Source organism: Eublepharis macularius, chromosome 1 (assembly GCF_028583425.1).
Source record: "Eublepharis macularius isolate TG4126 chromosome 1, MPM_Emac_v1.0, whole genome shotgun sequence".
Lineage (NCBI taxonomy): Eukaryota > Metazoa > Chordata > Lepidosauria > Squamata > Eublepharidae > Eublepharis > Eublepharis macularius.
This window is the reverse complement of record NC_072790.1, coordinates 234,881,486-234,897,285: the sequence shown is the minus strand read 5'-3', so window position 1 is coordinate 234,897,285 and position 15,800 is coordinate 234,881,486. Positions and strand designations below refer to the sequence as shown.

The 15,800-nt window shown below is 48.8% G+C and overlaps 1 non-coding gene across 1 annotated transcript; it reads right to left on the bottom strand.

Moving 5' to 3' along the window:
* Positions 1-1,465: 1,465 nt before the first annotated feature.
* TRNAT-GGU (transfer RNA threonine (anticodon GGU)) lies at positions 1,466-1,537 on the bottom strand. The gene has a single exon. It is a non-coding gene; the product is annotated as a tRNA-Thr (tRNA).
* Positions 1,538-15,800: the final 14,263 nt, after the last annotated feature.

The following is a 15,800-nucleotide window of genomic DNA, read 5'->3' as shown; positions in this document are numbered from 1 at the left end:
GCAGGGTCAGAAGGAGAAAAAAACCAGGAATATCTCACCTAAACACTGATAATAACAATAATAACAATAACACCTTTAAGACTTAACCAACTTTATTGTAGCATAAGCTTTCGAGAACCACAGATGCATCTGACGAAGAGAACTGTGGTTAATGGTGCTACTGGACTCTTTACTATTTTGCGACTACAGACTAACACAGCTAACTCCTCTGGATCAATAACAATAACAACATTCGATTTATATACTGTCCTTCAAGACAACTTAACATCCACTCACAGCTGTTTACTAAGTGTGTTATTACCTTCTTCTCCTTGGTATTAATCACACACACACCCAGCATACCTTCCCCCTTTGTAGTGTAGTGGTTAAGAGTGTGGGGTTTGATTCCTGACTCCTCCACTTGAAGCCAGCTGGGTGACCTTGGGTCAGTCACAGCTTCTCGGAGCTCTCTCAGCCCCTCCCACCTCACAGGGTGATTATTGTTGTGGGGATAATAATAACATACTTGTAAACCACTCTGAGTGGGTGTTAAGTTGCCCTAAAGGGCGGTATATAAATCGAATGTTATTATTATTATGTTATTATTATTGCAAGCCACTTTAGAAAAAGCTTGTTCTCCAATGTTTATGGTGAATTGTTTTTTAATGATTATTTTACTGGCTTATGACCAACCTTGGCCGTTTGGCACTGTGCCTGCTGGCTTAGATCTTAAGAGAATTCCATTTTGGTGCACGGAACTCTTAAGTAACTACTTTGAATCCCATAAGCCTGAATTATTTATCTTAAATTTGGGGTTTAAAAAAAGCAAGCAGCCCAGGGCTGCAACATTTAGTCTGTTGTTTGGTTTGTTCAATAGATTAAAAACCTTTCAACTGGTTTTTTTTTAAAGGTGTTCCTAATGAATAGGGCAGCAGAATTTCAATGTTTATTTCTAATATAAGTACATCAATATGGAATTAGACCATTGGTCCATCAGGGCCAGTATGGTCTGCTCTGATTGGCGGTTAGGGTTGCCAACCTCCAGGTGGGGCCGGGAGTTCTCTTGGAATGTTGACCGATCTCCAGATCAGGAAGATAAGTTCCCATGGAGAAAATGGCTGCTTCGTAGGGTGGACTGTATGGGATCACAGAGCTCCCTCCCCTCCCAAAGTATGTCCTCTTCAAGCATTGCCCCCAAATCTGCAGGAATTTCACAAGTCAAAGCTCCAGGCTGGGAAATACCTGGAGATTTGGGGGGTGGAGTCTGGGGAAGGTGGAGTTCGGTGAGAGGTTGGAGCTCAGCAGGTTATAATGCCATAGAGTCCACCCTACAAATAGTTTATTTTCCGCAGGAGAACAGATCTCTGTTATCTACAGATCAGTTGTAATTCCAGGAAATCTCCACGCCCCACCTGGCGGTTGGCAACCCTACTCCAGGGTGTCAGGCTAGAGTCTTTCACATCACCTTCTACTTGATCTTTTGAACTGGAGATGCCGGGGATTGAACCTGGGACCTTCTGCATACCAAGCAGATGCTCTGCCACTGAGCCACAGCCCCTCTCTACATATGCAAATCATAGTTTGAGAGTACCCTCTTCAAAGAGGCATTCCCTCTTTCTTCTTGCACACTTGGAGGAATGCCTCTTCCATTTTTATATTGCAGCAGGATTTAGGGTGAAGTTTTCTCCCTCTGGAATTCTGATTTCAAGGGCAGGTTGGCACGTTCGAACACTTCAAAACCTGCATTTTGCACAGAGAAAGCGAACATGTCAGCAAGAATGGTTTGACCCGGTTTCTTCTCACAGACTGTAGCTGTTCTGTGCCCATGGAACCTTTTCCCCACAGGGCAACACTGCAACGTACCACCTCCTCTTTTCATCCTAAAGTGGCGCAGTCCAGATGAAGCATGAGCATATGAAGTCTGTTTAAAAAACACAGTACATCTAAAACAACTGTGACAGGTGTGTGCGAAGCAAAGAACAAAGGAGAGGTGTGTGTGTGATTCCCTTCCAGAAGGGCTATTTTATATACAAAGTTATGGAGGTGAAATCAATTGAAAAACACACATACACACAGAATTGGGGAGGAGAGAAAAAACGTTGCCTGGCTGCCTGTGTCCTGAATGCCGTGTCCTTTCGCCTTGCATTGCAATACAAAAACATCACTCGTTGTGTGACTCAACAGGCAGGCCTCGCTCGGGCCTCCTACAATAGGATGAGTGTGTGTGTTGGTCACTGGAGTTGTTTATGTCATCCCAGGTGTGTGTCATGCCAACGTCAGGCAGCCCTGTGGACTGGTGCCTGGCTCTGCGTCCACCCCGGACAGTTTCTGGATGGTGCTACAAATGAACCCTTTGAGGGGCAGGGCCCAATAACAACAACATTCCATTTGTATACCGCCCTTCAGGACAACTTAATGCCACACTCAGAGCGGTTTACAAAGTGTGTTGTTATTATCTTCACTAGCAACAGAGCCCATTGAGAAAATAAATACAACGGGGCCTTGGGAAGGACCTGCAGACGCTGCCCTCTGAAGGCCCTGCAGGCACTGTGGAGGCAACATGAAGGCTGTGCGGGGCGGGGCCTCCCTTGCACTGCACCTCCCCACCGGCTCCGCAGCCCCTCAGAGGCCTGCGGCTGGCAGCACAGAGGCCTGGCATGGACCTCCAACGGCCCCACAGGTGCCACAGAGGGGGCGGGAAGGCCACGGAGGCCTGCCGGCTCACAATAGACTTTTTATCTTGGTGCAGGTGCACCCTCAGTGTGCCTGTGCCGGGATAAGAGGTAGGGTTGCTTGGTTCCTCAAGTCCCCCGGCAGGGGACTGGGACCCTTGCACTCACCCTCTGCATTCCTTGTTGAGCGCGCGCGCTCCTGGTGTGCGTGATGACATCACTTCCAGGAACTGATGTCATCACACGGGTCAAAGGGCGGCCCAGCATGCGCTCCCGCGCTTGACAAAGGACACACCCCAGGGGGTGCGTCCTTCTGCTGGCCAGGTAAGTGGGGTCGGGGGGGGGGAGGAGGTGGGAGCAGGGGATCCCCCACCCCGGGCGGGGGAATGGCAGCCCTAATAAGAGGTGAGTTGTCCCCAATATGGCTTGGCTTTTATGTATAGGATGACAATCACCCTGTGAGGTGGGTGGGGCTGAGAGAGCTCTGAGAGAGCTGTGGCTGACCCAAGGTCACCCAGCTGGCTTCAAGCAGAGGAGTGGAGAATGAAACCCAGTTCTTTAGATTAGAATCCTGCCTCTCTTAACCACTACACCAAACAAGCACCCGTCCTCTCCTCACAGGGGCCCCGCATATGCGACATCCGATCAAAATCTCAATATTTTTTGCTTCTGAAATGACATAAACGGACCCGATAATGGAAACAGGCTTGCAGGTCGGAATTTTAATTCCTCTCAGTAAAGAGTGCCTGTTCCCTCATATACTTCGGCCCTGCTGCTTTGGATGGATGCTAAATCTCTAGGCTTGACTTAAAGTAGATTAGACCATTTAACTTCTCAGGAAAATACCCTGTAGGCCACTTCCCTTGAAAGCCGCTGCTGGCCAGGAATAGGCCAAGCTAGCTCCTCCATAGAGGTGGGTACGAATCGAACTACAACCCAAAAAAACGCACAAACTGGGCCGGTTCATGGTTCGTTAGCACACGATTTGTGGAGCCGCATGTTAATGAACCCCCATGATTTTTTAGGCCCGGTTCATGCGGGTCGTGAGCGTTGGTGACCCCAGAGAGGCTGGCACCACTAAGGGGTGTGTGAAATTGACAGCCCCCTTCTCCTGCCGCCATCGAGCAGCGGGAGAAGGGGGCTGTCAGTTTCACACACCCCGCACCGGGTTCAGCCCTTGAGCTGAAGCTGGCACGGGGTCTGTGAAGCTGACAGCCCCCTTCTCCTGCCTCCAGGAAGCAGCAGGAAAACGGGGTTATTAGTTTGACAGACCCGGCGCCAGGTTCAGCCCATGGGCTGAAGCCAGCACGGGGTCTGTGAAACTGACTGCCCCCATTCTCTTTCCGCCCAGGGCGGCAGGAAAACAGGGGCTGTCAGTTTGACAGACCTGGAGCTGGCCTCAGCCCATGGGATGAACTCAGTGCAGGGTCAAACTGACAGCTCTTGTTCTCTTGCTGCCTGGGCGGGAGGAGAGAGCTGTCAGTTTCACAGACCCGGTGCCAGGTTCAGCCCATGGGCTGAAGCCAATGCGGGGTCTGTCAAACTGACAGCTCCCATTCTCCTGCCCCTCGGGTGACAGGAGAACAGGGCTGTCAGATTCACATGCCTCGCACCAGCTTCACTCCATCGGATGAAGCCTGCAGGGGTGTTTTGAAACTGACAGACTTCTCCTGCCGCTTTGAGGCGACAGAAGAAGGGGGCTGTCAGTTTCAAACACCCCACACCAGCTTAATAAGCCGGCGCCGGGCATTTGAATTCCCCGAACTACAAACCACGAACCGATTCGTGAACTGGTACAAGTTCGTGGATTTCATGGCTTGTAGTTCATGGAATAGCAACGAACCACAAATCAGGTAGTTCGGATTTTTTCGGTTCGTGCCCATGTCTACTCCTCAGCCATCGGGAGGCAGTATTCTGTAGTGGTTATAAAGTTGGGTTAGTACCTGGGAGACCCAGGTTCAAACCCCTACTCTGCCATGGAAGCTCGCTGGGTTACCTCTGGCCAGTCACATGCTCTCAGGCTAGCCTACCTCACCGGGTTGTGGAGAGAACAATGTAAGTCAGTTCAGGTCCTTGTTGGGGAGAAAGGCAGGGTATAAATAAAGTAGATCATAATAAATAAATAATAAGAGTACAATCTATCACAGCCTTACCTCTTTTTTAGTGTCTGGGAGAAAGGCTAAAATCGCAGATGAGCAACCAGAATCAAAGGAGGCCAGTCGACCAATTCCTTGGCTTGTGTCCTCCCCGCTCCCCCGCAGCCACTCCCCCACTGAGTGCTTCTAGGTGCCACCCTCTGTGCCCCAGGCTCCAGCGACTGCTCAGTTAGGTTTCAGGATCTTATACTCTGGAGACCCAGCCAATCAAGGAACGAGGGACAGACACTCACCACTTGCTCCTGCACCACTGTTGGCCAAGTCCAAGCAGAATGGGGTCAGCTCTGTCCTGTCTGACAGCAGCACCATTCCAAGGGGTGATGCTAAGAGGGAAGCCAGCATAGCCTCCATAGTGAGTTGGTACCTTCCTCGCTGTGCCATCCAAGCAGTTGCTTAAGTGACTTGACTGGAGATCTGGCCCTGATCCTGGTTGAACCCTGATTTTTGGCTTGACTCCAAACGGGTCATTTCGTAGAAAAAGAGCTGGAGGAACTCATTAGCATAACTCATTAGCAAAACTCATTAGCATATGCCATGCCCCTTGCCGTCACCGGAAGTGTGTCATTAACATAGCTGATTTGCATATGCCACACCCCCTGACATCACCTATCCTGACTGTTTTGGACCCAATCCTGGCCACTCAGGGCCAAAATTGGGCCCAAAATGGCAAAAGGGGGCTGAAAATGGCTGAAATGGGGCCCAAAATTGTCAGGATCTTGCCGCTGCTGAGTGGGAGAGTGATCCACCACCTGTCAGAGGCCCGATCCGGGCCGTTTTGGCCCCAATCCAGGCCGAAACAGGCCCAAAATGGCCGAGAGTCAGGTGGCGGGGCCACCTGCCATGTGACCTCTTTGGGGAACTGCGGGAACTGCGTTCCTGCGCGTTCCCCCTCAAAATGAGCCCTGACTCCAAAGAAGTCTCCGCTGAGCGGAATGACACTTACTCCCAAGTAAGCATTAGACTGCAGCCTTAATGTAAGTTTCTGTGGCCATGCCCCTGCCTAAAAGCATTTGCATGGTGTACAGTTGGCTCAGATCATTCCTACTGTCCGGTTGTCAGCTGCAGAGCGAGGCGCAACTCGAAGAGTGCATAACATACTAGAAACAGTGCCGAAGGGCAAGCCTTCACAAACGGGAGAACTGAAAGTCCATGATGCTGTTGAATTGTGAAATCCAAGCTGGGCTGCTTCCATGCGGGGATTTTCCCCTTGGGTGGTACTGGGATGCTCCACCGTTCTAGGGAGCTTTGACGTTATCTTGTACTCCTTCCAGTCTTGACTCATGAGCCGCCATTTGATCCAGCTCAAAGGAGGAACTGTGTGGTGGCTGGGAGAGAAGCATCCCGGTGCATGCTCTGCCTGCAGCCAATATGGGACGGAGGGCAGAACTGAGCTCTTCCTTCAATATGGCACCACTAACCTCTACACTGCCCCCCAAGCTCACCTTTAGCCCTTTAATGGGCTTTTCCCCTTCCCTGCTGAGCCATGGTGTAGCTTTTCATTATACCTCAATTGGGGTGGGGGTTGCTGGGCCACGGGTTGGGGGGGGCAGCACAATTGTCTTTTTTTAGAGTGGCCAAGCCTACTGTACATCTGACAATCCCAGGAGCATTTGGGGGTGGGGCATTGGGGAAGAGAGTCTCACACAATGCAGTGACATCACTTCAGGGAAGTCTCAGAAGTGATATCACCATGGTGCATGACCCTCTAGGAATTCCCCCAATCTCTATGGTAAAGACCATATGTGTGTGTTTATGTGCCATCAAGTCGCTTGCAATTTATGGGCAACCCTATGAATAAAAGACCTGCAAAAGTCCTATCATTAACAGACTTGCTCAGATCTTGCAAACTGGAGGCCGTGGCTTCTTTTATTGAGTCAAGCCATCTCGTTTTGAGTCTTCCTCTTTTCCTACTGCCTTCCACTTTTCTTAGAATTATCGTTTTCTCCAGTGAATCTTGTCTTCTCATGATGCGACCAAAAAGACCATAGAGATGGGGAAATTCCTAAATAGTTGCAGATGTGGCTACCAAAAGTAACATTGCCGTGTCTATGTGTCACCCCCTCCCCCATTTTTTTCCTGCTGTGAGAGTGAGCAGAGCAGGGAAGAACTGGCAGAGATGGGAGGTGTTGACGTTTCTATGCCCATGCAAGCACAGAAGTGGGGGAAGCCATCAACAGCGGGCACTGCAGGGATGCCGTCTACTCTTGCACCATTCCCTACGTCTTCCACAGCAGGGACACCTTTTCCCACTCCCCCCGTGGAAGCTAGCCCTGGTCTTTGTGGAATCAGTGTCCAGACAGTAAAGAGAAAGGAACTAACTTCTTTAAAAGATGAAAAGCACACCTGGTAGAAGCAACAGGGCATGGAGAATGGAAGAGAATCAGGCTGCTTAACCCTTTCCCAGCTGCCATTTACCTAATCAAAATCACTTTGACCGCAAAGAAGGGCAGACCTCTTTGAAGGAGGGGCGGAAAGCCAGCCGGAAGGTGAAAACTTCAGCAGGCCTGCCCTGCGTCACTCTTCCACTCTGTTACAGCCTCCGAGGATGCTTTTCATTTTTTAAAAGAGCCGGGGACCCTTCACCCGTCTCCTGCATATTGCTTAGTGTTTATCAGCCAATCCAATGTTCTTCTCTCCTTGGAATCTCCAGTTCAAGGGACTCTAATAATCTTTTCTCTGCTGGGGCAGGGAGCAGACAAACAACGCTTCATGAGTTCGTTTTAAAGTTATTTTTCTTTCGCAAATGCACCTGCTGGCACCTCTGTTTCAAAAAGGAGAATTGTATGGGGAGGGGGAGAGGGAGTGAAATGTTAGCCCTTTCCGCTCCTGTTGGGAAAAGAAGCCTCAGAGTGGGACCACAAGTGACGCCTGACACAGGTTGGACACTTGTCAGCTTCCCTCAAGTTTTGATGGGAAATGTAGGCATCCTGGTCTTGCAGCTTGGCTCTCCGACTGCTGTCCAATGGACTTTTCAACTGTCACTTGTCCAACATTCCGCCAAGCTGCCTACATTTCCCATCAAAACTTGAGGGAAGCTGGCAAGTGTCCAACCTGTGTCAGGCGTCACTTGTGGTCCCGCTCTCAGAGCGGAACTACAAGTGACAAAAGGCACAGGTTGGACACTTGTCAGCTTCCCTCAAGTTTTGATGGGAAATGTAGGCAGCTTGGCGGAATGTTGGACAAGTGACAGTTGAAAAGTCCATTGGACAGCAGGCGGAGAACCAAGCTGCAAGACCAGGAGGCCTACATTTCCCATCTAAACTTGAGGGAAGCTGACAAGTGTCCAATCTGTGCCTTTTGTCACTTGTAGTTCCGCTCTCAGGCTGCTTTAACCCAGACAGGGGACCACTTACAGGTACCAGTTATCCTAGAGAACAGCTACTCCGTCCTCAGCAGAAAAAACACTGCACCAGATAGACCAATGGTCTACTTCATGATAAAGACCACTCCCTATATATGCACCTGGGATTCCCCTGAGATACCACACTCCCTTTGCCCTCTGTGTCCAAATGCCCTGGGCTTGCTTGGCTTCTTACAGCACATTTTTCACAATCTGTTTTTAATTTGCTCGGCTGTTGAAGTATATCTAAATAAATGGAGGCGGTTGGGGCCTCTAAGGAGGAGCCCTTCCGAAACCTCAGCGGTGCCTTTACCCTCCTCCCTTCCCAAGGCAACACTGAACTATGTCTCATTCTAGGTACTTGAAAGCAGGTGTTGGCTTTAATTACGCGGTGTGTGTTAGTCACCGGGTTAACGCCCTTGTGCTGGGTTAAACCGGCTCATCTGGAACTAGGAGACAATGGACGGGAGGGGGGTCAAAATCCTCACCCGCCTAGAGTTCAGGTGGGGCAAGGCCCCTTTGCACTTCCTTCCAAAAGCTGGAATTTGGTTCAGCCGTAGTCTAGACCTGTGCATTCGATGCCTGCTGAGGCCGTGCCAGGATCTGGCAAAGATTTTCCCAGTCATGGGAAGGAGCCAGGGCTGGATTTTCCCTTCACTCACATCCGTGCTGATGACATCGGGAGGGAGCGGGAACCGGTGGGAAGAAGGGGGCCATGAGCAAAGGGTTTTTTTTTTGTTTGCTCTCGATGTGATCAGCGTCTGTGTATTTGCATGAATGTATCTATATCCTTAGATCACATTTGCATGGAGAAAGAGAGGCATGTGGGCCTGCAGCCAGAACTGGTGGGAGAGGGGGGTGTTCTGGCCATAAAAACAATAAATAGAACACATTTGCTAGGTTTTTTTAAAAAAAAAGTTTTAAAAGTCAGTGCCAAGGGCTTGTAAAGGGCACCTCTGTGCTATGGACTTCTATCACAAGTTGTACTCTTGAGAGACAGTGTTTCCTAGTGGTTAGAGTGCTCAAGCAATGTGGTCAGCCTCCAGGTGGTGGCTGGAGATCTCCCAAATTTACTGCCGATCTTCACATCCTCACCTACATAGCCCGGGCAAGCCTGATCTCGACAGATCTCAGAAGCTAAGCAGGGCCAACCTTGGTCAGTAATTGGATGGGAGACCTCCAAGGAAGACCAGGGTTACAGAGGCAGGCAACGGCAAGCCCCCTCTGTTAGTCTCTTGCCTTGAAAACCCACTAGGGGTCGCCATAAGTCAGCTATGACTTGACGGCACTCCCCACTCTCCAGGCTATAGAGATTATTTCCCCTGGAGAAAATGACTGCTTTGGAAGGTGGACTCTATGGCATTATACCAAGCTGAGATACCTCTCCTACCCAAACCCCTCCCTCCCCAGGCTCCACCCCCAAATCTCCAAGAATTTCCCATCCTGGAGCTGGCAACCAATGCTGAGCTAGTGTAACTTCTCTTTTCACGGGTTCTATGGGGCCCGTGGTGCAGAGTGGTAAGCCGCAGTACTGCAGCCCAAGCTCTGCTCACGACCTGAGTTCGATCCTGGCAGAAACTGGGTTCAGATAGCCGGCTCAAGGTTGACTCAGCCTTCCATCCTTCTGAGGTCGGTAAAATAAGTACCCGTTTTCCTGGGGGTAAAGTGTAGATGACTGAGGAAGGCAATGGCAAACCACCCCGTAAAAAGTCTGCCGAGAAAATGTTGTGATGCAACATCCCCTCATGGATCAGTAATGACTCGGTGCTTGCACAGGGTGCTTGCACTACCTTTACCTTTTTATGGGGCTTAGGAAGCAACTTTCACACAATTCTAAGAAATCATTTTTTCTTTTTTTTTTCCCTTTTAAACTTTTTAACAATAAAATACAACTTTTTAAAAAACTAACGCATAAGTGCAACCATACAGAAAACTTCAAATCAACAATGTTTTTGAAAAGGTAAAACAGTTCAACATTTCACGAAGTGGTAAGTCCTCTTTCATTAATTCGAAGCAACTGTACCCCAGGCTTCTGTCTTCTTTTTGGGGAATTACAGCCCTGCAAAAATAATACAATCCCAGTAACACCAACCAGACACAATACACAAACACCACTTTAAATTATATTGTTTATATATAACATTTGATTACCTTATTCAACCGCCCAGAGCCCCTGAGGATGGGCAGTTTATAAATCGAATAATAAAAAATAAAATAAAAATAAATAAGAGCATGTGAATTATTAAGCTCCCCAGCAACCAGCCTCTGGCTTCTGACTCCACCCCACTGGGCTAAACCAATTAACCTCATAGGGGTTATACTAGCATTGGGAGAAGCTCGGGACAAAGTCCCCATTTAGAATCGGTGGCCCTAACTACATATCTATTTTGAGTTCCATGCTAGGGAAGTGGGTGTTTTTTGCCCTATTTGAGAAACCTAGATGTACCACAAGAATGCTCATGGAACTTCCAATGGGGCAAATAGCCCCCCCAAGAAATATTTCAGGTTGGGGGAAATGGGGGGTTCGTAAGGCCACTCTTCCCATTTGCCACAGTCTGGGAACTCAGTTCCCAACAGAGAACTCACAATTAGGGTTTCCATCTCCAGGTTGGGAAATTCCTGGAAATTTTGGGGGTGGAACCTGGAGAGGGCGGGGTTTGGGGAGGGGAGGGGCCTCAGCAGGGTATAATGCCATAGAGTTCATCCTCCAAAGCAGCCATTTTCTCCAGGGGAACTGATCTCTGTTGGCTGGAGAGAAGTTGTAATTCCGGGAGATCTCCAGCTGGAGGCTGGCAACCCTACTCACAATACAGATTTGATTGCATGGGCCATAGCTGGCAACCACAGGGAGAGTTGGAGGGAGCAAGAACCATTTTCTCAATATCACACTGACATGTGACATCACTTCCTGTGAAAGAAACTTTTTTTAAAAAAAGTGGGAGACCTAGTCCCCCTGACGTGGAGCCAGGAAGAACTTGCCGAAAAAATGTAATATGTGGTAATTCCTGGGGTTAGTCACTCTCTCTCAGATTAACCTACCACTCACAAGACTGTTGTGAGAATAAAATGGAGTCCATCATATATGCCACCTGAGCTCTTTGGAGGCAGGGACAGGAGACAAATGTAGCTGTTATCAGTTTCCTTGCTATGAGCTTCTCCAAGGAACCTGGGAATTGTAGTTTGGTGAGAATGTTTGGACTGATGTTGGGGGAGCTCTTCTGTCACTCAGAAATACATTCCCCAATGTTCTTTGGTGAGGAGGAATGACTGTTAAACCCACATTCTGTACATATCATGTCTTCAATTGGATCCTGCTACCCGCTTCCTTCGTCCCCAAAGGAAAGAGCCAATCTTGGCTTTCCTCCACCCCATTGGAGCAGGAGGTGATTCAGAAGACACCAGGAAAGATCACCATAAGAATGCACATGGAGATCCCAATGGGGCAAATGTTTCAGGTTGGGGAAAATGGGAGGCATAAGCCCCCTCTTCCCACTTGTCATGGTCACAGACTGCCTCTACCACAGGAGCACACTTGGCTAACAACCTTCCATCATTGGACCTAGTAAGCTGGTTGGTTGCACCTCCAAGGCAGCCATTTTGGGATGGTACTGCTAGGCTTACCAAGCTGTGCCTGGCAACTGGTGGGAGCTTGGGGGTGGGGACATGGGAGGGGCAGCACTGGAAGTGATGCCATGTCACTCTAGGAATCGCCAGAAACTCTATGGTAACACAACCCTAGATGATGCCCATTCTCAACATTTTAAAAATTGTCCATAAACTCAACAATTTTGGGGACTCTGGTCTGGGTTAATATTGGAAAACAATCAGAGTTGCCATCCTCAGGGTGGGGAATGGAGTTCTCCTGGAATTACAACTACAGAGATCAGTTCCCTTGGAGGAAATGGCTGCTTCAGAGTGCATGGAATCACATCTTCACTGAGCTCCATCTCTTCCCAAAGTATGCCCTCCCCAGGCACCAGCCCCAAATCTCCAGGAATTTCCCAAGTTGGAGTTGGCAACTTTACCCAAGTTGCTGCTGGCTCTCCATTTCCTCTGTTGCTTATAATGGCCCCTGATTTGGGATGCTAGATTTCCTTCTTAAATATAACAGATAGCAGGGAAGGGATGCCAATAAAACTGATGGGCAATATTTTTAGAGTGGACATTCTTTAGTAAATGAGCAATTAAAATGAGGAATTCTCTGCCAGTGGATGTAGTGATAGCTCTGAGCAGAGATTACTTTAAAAGGGGGTTAGACAGATTCATGGAAGAGAGCAGCTAATCAGGAGGGAATCTTCATATACTAAGGCTGCCAAGTTCCTGCTCCAGTGGTTAGTGGGGGGGGGGAAGGTTATTAGAATTGCCATGGTTACATCACTTCCAGGGAAAACATGGAAGTGACATCACTAGGAATTGCCAAGTTTCCAGCGAATTCTAGAAGGATTGATATCACTTTCAGGTTTTCTCCAGAAGTGACATCATGTCTGACAGTGCCCCTCCAGTCCCCAAGCCCAGACTCCCAACAGTTGGCAGCCAATGGAGGGGAGGGCTATTTCTCTTACTACCAGTTCCACGTGTCTCCTGGGCACATGGTTCAGCAGGCATCCCAAACGTGATGCCCATGGGCACCATAGTGCTCACCCACACATTTCCTGGCACCCACCAAGTGTTTTTAGGAAGTGATCAGGGCCTTTGCCCTGCAGGCCATGGGAGATCTGATTGGCTGTCCAGATTTTGAAAAACATTGCCACAGCAACACAAGAATCTTCACTGCGTAACTGAAGGTAAGCCTGAAATGTTGAAGAGTGACTACTAGAGTTGCGCATAATCTCACTCCCTGACATTTGGGGGTGGCGCCCTGTGTCAGAATTCCAAAGGTTCCCCCAGACTCAAAAAGGCTGGGGACCCCTGTGGTGGACAGACTGCGGCTTAGTAGTAAAGCATTTGCTTGGCTAGCATCAGGCAAACCCAACTCCATTTTAACATACAATAAGCCCCTGAAAACAAGCCCAATGCAGGCTCATCCTGCATTGGGCAGGGGGTTGGACTCGAAGGTCTGTATGGCCCCTTCCAGCTCTGTGATTCTGTGAAAAACTTCTCCTGCAGCAAGCGTTGGAAAAGACACCTGACAGCATGAAACAGCTATATATTGAATTAGACCATTGATCCATTAAAGTTAGTATTGTCCACTCAGACTAACGGTGGCTCTCCAGGGCCTCGGGCAGAGGACTTTCACACTTACCACCTGATCATTTCAACTGGATATGTCAGAGATCAAACTGGGGCCAAGCAGATTCTCTGTCATTGAGCCCCTGCCTTGTACCGCTGAGCCACAGCCTGAGACCCTGACAGTCAGACTGGTCAATATCAAATGAGGTAGGCCGGTATGTCAGGCAACCTCATCCAATCAGAGGATCTGTAGCCCGTTACTAGTAGGAGGTAGGCCTAGCAAGCAGGAAGTCCCACCTTCAGTTCAGGAAGTCCAGTTAAAAGATTGTTTCAGGTGGGTCTGCCGTAGAAGAGCAAGCACCAACCAACCTTCCCGGAGTACACAATGAAAGCTATTTTAAAGATTTGTGTGTGTGTGTGTGTGTGTGTATACACACACACACACACACACACGACGTCACGCAAATTGCGACGTCGCGCAAATCTCGCGCGAGAAAATGTGATCTTCCGCGTTTTTTGCACGATGTTCCGGGTCGTTCTGAGGGAACATAAGCCATGTGGAAACGGCCAAGGTGCATGGGGCACATTCACCGTTCCTGAGGGATCATGATCACTTTGGGCTGGACTATCCACTGTCAGAGGAAGAGGGCAGGATTTGGCCTCACCACAGCCACATCCCACTACTGCAACACTTTAAGTTAGGTAGGAGAAAATTGAAGGGGCACAGTCAGGAACAAAAACTGTGAGTGGGGTAAAACTGTGGTGAGCCCAGCTGCGTATAGTCCCGCCTCCTCTTCACCTGCATAGCCCCTTTTTAGGTTCTCTTTCTTAGTCACCCAAGAGAATGATGGAATGTCAGAAGAGTGATACAGAATGTCGGTAAGTGGCATATCTCTTAGTATCACATACAGACAAGCCTCCCTGACAGATCTCACAAAGGAAACTGACTCCGCAAAGCTGCTCAGCTAAAGTGACAGCTATGCTTGCAGAATGCGAGTTGCATTAATAGGATATAAACGTTATCTGCTCGGAATGAATAAAAGACACGGAGGCACAGTGGTGCCATAAGCAGGGAAGGAGGGGGGAGCCTCCTCCACTTGTCCGAACAAACCAAGGCGCTGTATGGATTTTTCTCCTAGGCCTGATCCATCAGCCCGGAGATCGCTGGCGTCAGACATTGACTGAGTGGCAGGCTTAGTAACCAGTCTCTTGCCCGGTACAGTAAACATTCTGTCCCACCACTCCAGCCTTTATGATGGAGACAGACAGGGCTGTGTCAGCAGACAACTGAGCCAGAACGCTCTTCTGTCTTGCGATCCCCCATATGCCAAGTGTAGTAGCGGGATCTGATGCCGTCATTTCCTGTGACTCTCAAGTAGAGGTGGGCACGAATCACAATACAAATTTAAAATAACGCATGAACTGAGCCGATTTGTGGTTCGTGAAAACACAGTTCATGAGGCTGCATTTTCCACGAACTCCACGACTTTTTGGGCCCGATTCATAAGTGGTTTGTGAAGCCAGATAGGCTGGTGCCGCCATCCACACGGGGTGTGTGAAACTGACAGCCCCATTCTCCTGCCGCCTACAAGTGGCAGGAGAACCCCAGTTCACTAGGGTTGCCAACTCAAACCAAATGTTAAATACCTGTAAGTATTATAATTGGCTTTAAAGTAGTTGAATACTATAGTGAAGCATGGGTATCAAGCTAGTCAATAATACAGAAAGCCACTGAAGATCCAGGTGAATCGCCTCCGCTATATCCTCACAACAGCTCTGTGAGGTAGCACAGGCAACAAATGAATGACTGGCCTATGGTCACATTCAGGGCTCAATGGGGGACTGAAACTTGGTCTCGCCACTAGTCCATGCTGTATTTCTGTGACACTGTTTATATTATTTTGAGTCCACCTTTCTCACTGAGACTCAAGGCAGTGTATGTCAATAAGATCAAATGCTGGGGCATTCAATAAGAAATATAATAGGGGATGGATTGCAGAATTTTAAAAAGCAGAAATCTGACAGGGAGCTGAAACATAAGCAATTTAACAGGACATATTAAACAATGCAGAAATGACCTATCAGGAGCATATTTGCACAGTACACAGTAGTATAGCCTACAGTCCCTATCCCTTTTAGCAGAATATCTTTCCGAATCATTTTCTTACAGCATAGTAGTATTACCTGTGTAAAAAAGCTCTCCTGGAGAATTCAGTTTTGCATAGGTTACAGAAAAACCACAAGAGTGGGAGCTTTCCTGACTTCTTCAGGCAGGCCGTTCCAAAAGGTGGGGGCCCCCACATAGAATGTGGGGATATGGACAGTTGTTGTTTTTGCCCATTTTGCAGGGCAGCATGTGCAAAAGGCCTTGTTCAGATGAATGAAGCTGCCGTGGCAAAGCAGAGAGAGAGAGAGAGAGAGGCATTCCTGTAGATATGAGGGACCAAGGCCATGAAGGGCTTTGCGTGTAGGGTTGCCAGGTCC